Source organism: Ipomoea triloba, chromosome 2 (genome assembly GCF_003576645.1).
Source record: "Ipomoea triloba cultivar NCNSP0323 chromosome 2, ASM357664v1".
NCBI classification, from domain to species: domain Eukaryota; kingdom Viridiplantae; phylum Streptophyta; class Magnoliopsida; order Solanales; family Convolvulaceae; genus Ipomoea; species Ipomoea triloba.
The window spans coordinates 6,876,783-6,883,168 of NC_044917.1; positions in this window are offsets into that span (position 1 = coordinate 6,876,783).

Sequence of the window (6,386 nt, forward strand, 5' to 3'; positions counted from 1 at the left end):
ATATTTGGATCGATATACAATTATATGAATTATAACATCGAATATTATATAGCGCAATTGATGAAATTGGTTGGATTGATTATGTTTTTTGATGTTTTCTTTGCTTGAATTAGAGCAAATAATTGTCCAATTAGCAGTGCGATTCACTGATAATTTTTATTTATTTATTTAGATAATAAAATTAAAGATAAAATTATTTTTAAAAATCTAATATTGAACATGTACATTTATTTGATTATAAGATTAGTGCAAAAGTATCACTCAATTACTTGAATAATATATGACTTGTTTGTTTACAATTATCTTTAAAAGATCAATATTTAATACTCTGTATAACTTAAGTAATTATATTATTACAAAAATAAATATGGAAAAATGAGAAATAATTTAATTATTACGGCGTATAAAAATAAATTGAACGACCAATATTTAGCTTATTTACCATAATAATTATTAGGAAATTATTATTAGTCAATTACACTAAATTAATTATTTTTCGTTAACATGAATATCAATTCGTATATACAAAAATATTATTATTATATATTAAATATGTTCGACTTTCTACAGTGTTCAGGTAACTTATGTATTTATGTATTTTATACATATAGATTAGAATATATTTTTCCTAATTTTTAAATGTCATTTCAAAATATATTCTAATCTATACGTATAAAATATATGAAAATATATTATAATATTATAATATAATGAAGGTTACAAAATAATAATATGGATGTTACAAAATAATATTATAATATTATAATTATAATTATAATATAGTAATATAAAATAATATATTTTATACCTATAGATTAGAATATATTTTTCTAATTTTTAAACGATAATTAATAGGTATGAATGGTAGATAATGCAATATCTTAAACATAACAAAACATGATTTGATTTGATTAAGAATAATATATATGTTTACGAATATATATTATAAATTATGAATATATCACCAATTACCAATTAATATTAACAATATTACCATATTACCATAAATATATATGGATAATTAATCAATTATAGGTGAATGAAATTGGGGTATGAAATTGGTATGCTCTTAGCAATTGACTGATTTTATGAATAAATATATATGGATANTTAGCAATTGACTGATTTTATGAATAAATATATATGGATAATTAATAAAATAATAAATGAATAAAATAAATGATTTTACTAAAATGCCACTAAGTTTGAGTGGGAAAATTTGGGAGTATGATATTGTTTTTATATATAATATAGATTGACTAAGATATCACGAAAACATGGCTAAACTCGACTTACGCTACTTTTGCCATACTAGTGTTGTCCCAATAGGTCTCATGCATAACAATAAAGTTCCATTTCTTTATTCAACTACCAACTTTTAGTTTTAATTTTCACTTTTTTTTTTTTTTTTGGTTGTGTGTGAAGTCGTTTAAAAAAAAATAAAAATTATTTAATTTGCACCCATCTTGTTTATGTTAAACTTTATGATTAAGAATGACAATAGATTAGCTGATTAGGTAATACCAAATATTCAATTCCTACGAACTTTAATAGGGCAAGTTCGGACACGTTTAAAATAATTTTTTTTAAAACTTCAATAATCCTGAATTTGTGCACTATTTCACCTGAGCAATCAATGCTTAGGGGTAAATTTGGAATGCCACTTGCATACTAATCCCTAGGATTTTGAGGTTAAATTGTTGTTAGTTTCATTTTCTTCCACTCAAGCATTAAAGACCATCAGTTCTTCTCCTTCCATTCGTGTAAGGGTGAATCGTCGACAGAGATATGGGTGAAGAGCTCAGGCGGCCTCATCGACGGAAACATGGATTCTGGCAAAGGACCCAACAACGTTGACTTCTAGCAGACGACAAAAACAAAGACTTCGACAAAAAAACTCTGACCGTCACATTAAAAAATAATTAAATGGACAACTAAATTATCCGTTGTTATTCTTGTCAAAAATTAAAGATGGTGCATTAGTTGGGCCATAAATTACAAGGAGGAGATCTATCACGGATGGAGTGTCACACCTTTCTTCTAAAAGTCTATCTATATCATCTTTTTAGATTGTTTTCTGTTCACACTTAAGTTTATAGTACTACAACTTTAATGCTGCTCACAACGTCTGGTTCCAATCTACCAAAGAAAGTACAAAGTTTGGTGGTAACCTCGCATTATAGTACACAAAAATAAGGTGAGATTTCTAGAAATGTGAAATTAAAAAATCTCCTAACTTATATTAAGTATTAAACTAAAATATAATGTAACTTTAATATTAAAATTACACAAATTAAAATGACAAGAAATTAAATAATAATTGATTGGGAGAGGAAAGAAAAAAAAAAAAGAGAGAGAGAGAGAGAATATACGTGGAAATAAGGGTATTTAATTTTATATGGATGAACTTAAAATTGAAGAAAAATTGTCAAAATCAATGAGAAGAATTATTTTTTTATTTTTACATTATCTGAATAGCCAAGTGTCGCAGTATTGACGGCAAACGTGTCATAACAGACGAAAAATCAGATTGATTGTTCTGAGTTCATACCCATAATTCCACGTAGCTTTAAGAATAGACAAAGACGCTACGTAACGCCAGACCGCTAGTCAACCTTACTCCTTGGTGTCGGCAATTGCATTATAATTTACTTCTTAATTAAGAAAATGCTAATTACTTAATTTGCATGTAATTCAATCAAATCATGTGTATGAATTGGATGGAACAAAAAAAAAATGATATTATTTTTATTATTCTCTTTGTTTCATTTTATGTATTTGATTCATACAATTTCTACATTTAAAAATTATTATATATGAAATATAATCAGTGATAAAATGATTGATCTTATTACTAACACGATAAGGATGCCATCTAAACTAAATGTAATGTGCTGATGCTATGTATGTCATAATCTGAGATGACAAAGACTTTCGTCAAGAAATAATTTTTATATAATCATTTTTTTCCAATTAAAAGAAAAACGTTTTATTTTATCTCCTAATAGACCATACTTTTCAAACTGATCACAATTTCACTTTAATTTACTGTATGTTTCACTCAATTGTCATTGTTTTTGTTGTTTCCCAACTGTTCCTTTATCTCTTTAATTTGTTTTTCTTTTTCTTTTTCTTTGTAAATATTTGCTTGAAATTATCATGTAATGCGGTAATGGGTCAAAGGGTGATATATATATGCTGAAATAGAATGTAGTTTAGAGTTTGGAGGCATGGAAAAAGGAGGACCAACAAATTAAATGGCTATAAACTTAGCATCCCTACGTAAATTACGGAAAGTCATACAACCAATGAACCAAACAACTATAAGTGACAACCCTGGAGCTCTCTCGTATTCAGGTGCATGCTCCGAAAGATATATTTGCCGTCCTGTGCTTTAACTAGGAAGGGGAAGCATAGAAATCCATTATTATTTCTGGGTTTCGTGCACTCCTAGCTAGGATGGCAATCAAGCAAGCCCATCTCGCTATCCTCTTCCTCTTCATCTTCCTATCCACTTTGGCTTTATCCGAGGCGGCGGCGGTGGACGCGGATCCCGCCACCGTTTACGTCAACCCCGCCACATTCGCCGACATAGACGGCGACGGCGCCTTCATAGAGTATGGGGAGGCCGAGGGGGAGGGGGAGGAGATGACGATGATGAATTCGGAGTTGCACAGGAGAATGCGCGCCGGCGCGGAGAATATTCCTAAGACAATCCGTTTTCCCAAACACCGTTAGATTCAGCTGCGCTGCTGTTGCGTGCATGCATGGATTTGATCCGCATCAAAATTCGATTCAAAATGCTTTGTTTTTTTTCCAAGGAATTAAAATTAAAGATTCCCATTGTGTTATTCTGATATATTAATTTGACTCTTGATTTAAATTTACATATTATATGCAACACGCTTTTAAGCGTAGGAGGCCAATTACTTTTGACAGACTTCGAGTGATATGGAGATTTGAACTCATGACCTTTGGACCATACTGCATTCGTTGTTTCATGGACCATGAACCAAGATCTAAAAACAATAAAATATATTATCTTACTGCAAAAATTTCTTATTTTAAATGCATATAAAGTAATTTATTCTAGCATATAAAGTATATTATTCTAACTCATATATAAAATACATTATCACACCCCAGAATATTTATTATTCTAATTGTGGATATTGTTTTGGACCGTGCGGTCAACACAATGACACAATAATTTGCCTAATAGTTGGGCAAATTATGCCTAATAGTTGAGCAAATTATGCTGTGTACCCAGGACCACCTTGTATTTTTTTTAAATGTGTGAATGTAGAGGTTTCAAAGTGTGAATGTAGTTTATGATTGTGTGAATGTAGAGTTGCCAAGAAATGTGTGAATGCTGAGGTTTCAAATTGTGAATATGAAGTATAGAAATCGTGAATGTAGAGTTATGCATGTGTGAATCTGTAGTAGAGTTAAGAAGTTCTAGCAACTTATAGCCCTATAATGCGTGAATGTGGAGTTCTCAAGTTGTGAATGGAATGTGTGAATGTGGAGTTTACAAATTGTGAATGTAGAGTATAGTGTATGTGAATGTAGAGTATAGTTATTAAACATATAATCCTGTAATGTGTGAATGTGAAGTTTACAAATTGTGAATGTAGGGTATAGTGTATGTGAATGTAGACCCAGATCCACCTTGCAAGGTGGACCTGGGTCCACGGCATAACAACTGCAATAGTTGTTTGATGGCCTGGCCTTGTTTGATCTGTGGGCCTTCACAATATATGGATTTCTTGAAAGTCTTGTAATTTAATTGAGATTGGGCTTACAGAGTTCATTAGGCCGACTAGTGTAGTCCAATACATGAAATTAATATTAACAAAATTCCGCAGTGGACTTCAAGTTGTGTATGAGAATTGAGACAGAAAGGTATACCATTTCCAATGGGTATTCATCACTTTATAATTTGAGTAATATTACTCAATTCTCATAAATTTTCCCCTCTTAATTTTTCTTGGACACTATTTGGTTCGATATTTTAACTTTGGACACTATTTTGGTTAGATATTTTAACTTTCCATTACAAATTAGTGTGGTCAGCATCCACTTTCTCTAAATTTTCATTAAAGTTAATAATACACCGACCCTTACCCTTAAACTAGGTTGTTTAATTTTAATTTCTCTAACTTGAATGCTTTTAGCTAGCCCATACTCTTATTAGTTATTAGGGCAACAAATTTCCAATTTGGTCATCTCAACACTGGAGAATGGTTTTCCCAAATGAGAGATGAGGTCATGAGTTCGAGAGGACATTATTAACTATTTGTGTTGGTTCTAACTGTATAAGACATCAAGCACTCACTCAATTCTTTTTCATTCAATTTAATGAACTCATGTATTGAAAGTGAAATTTAAAGAATAAAAGTCAATAGTCGTCTAACATTATAATATGTGTGGATAACTAGATATGTAGGGGAAAACAACCTGGCCTGGTCGGTCATAGAATAGTTTCCTCCTGTGTTATGAAAACCAAAAAGTAAGAAATGTCGAATCCATGCGAGCATCAGGGCCGGATTTTAAGCAGTGTAAGCTAGACTACAACACAGGACCCCCAATTTTAGAGGGTCCAATATTTAATTTTTACCTAATTAGTTAAGACATTTAAAAATAGAAAGTTTGCAATTAATACTAAAAGATTAATTTTTACCTAATTAGTTAAGACATTTAAAAATAGAAAGTTTGCAACTAATACTAAAAGATTTTAAATGGAGAAATGTTAAATATCCATATTTATTGTATTTTACACTTGAGGTTCGAATCCTACTTTGTTCACATCCTTTTTTTTAGAAAAAAAATCAAGGAATAAGGTTCAAATTGACCACTGAATGTAACCTGAAAGTGCAATTAGGCCACTGAATCAAAAAAAAAAGTGTAATTAGGCCACTGAACATTTCTAATGTATTCAATTTCACCTGATAGCAGGTTACCATGCATTTCATCAGGTTACTTGCTTATGTGGACTATAAGTTAACATTTTAAAATAATTTTTAATAATAAACTATTAAAATAAAAATTAAAATTATTTTAAAATGTCAATTCACCATCCACATAAGCAAGTAACCTGATGAAATGGATGGTAACCTGCTATCGGGTGAAATTACATACATTTGGAGTGTCCAATAGCTTAAACGCACTTTTTTTTTTTGGTTCAGCTAATTGCACTTTGAGATAACGTTCAGTGGCCAATTTGAACCTTAATTACCCTACTAATGAATAAGGAAAAATACTCGGTCGGATGGGAGAAGTCGGGATGTGCAAGGGAGTCAAACAAATGGACCATCGAGGGGTAGATAAACAGGTTTTTGGAAGGATGCGCGGAGGAATCAATTGGGGGGGGGGGGGGGGGGGGG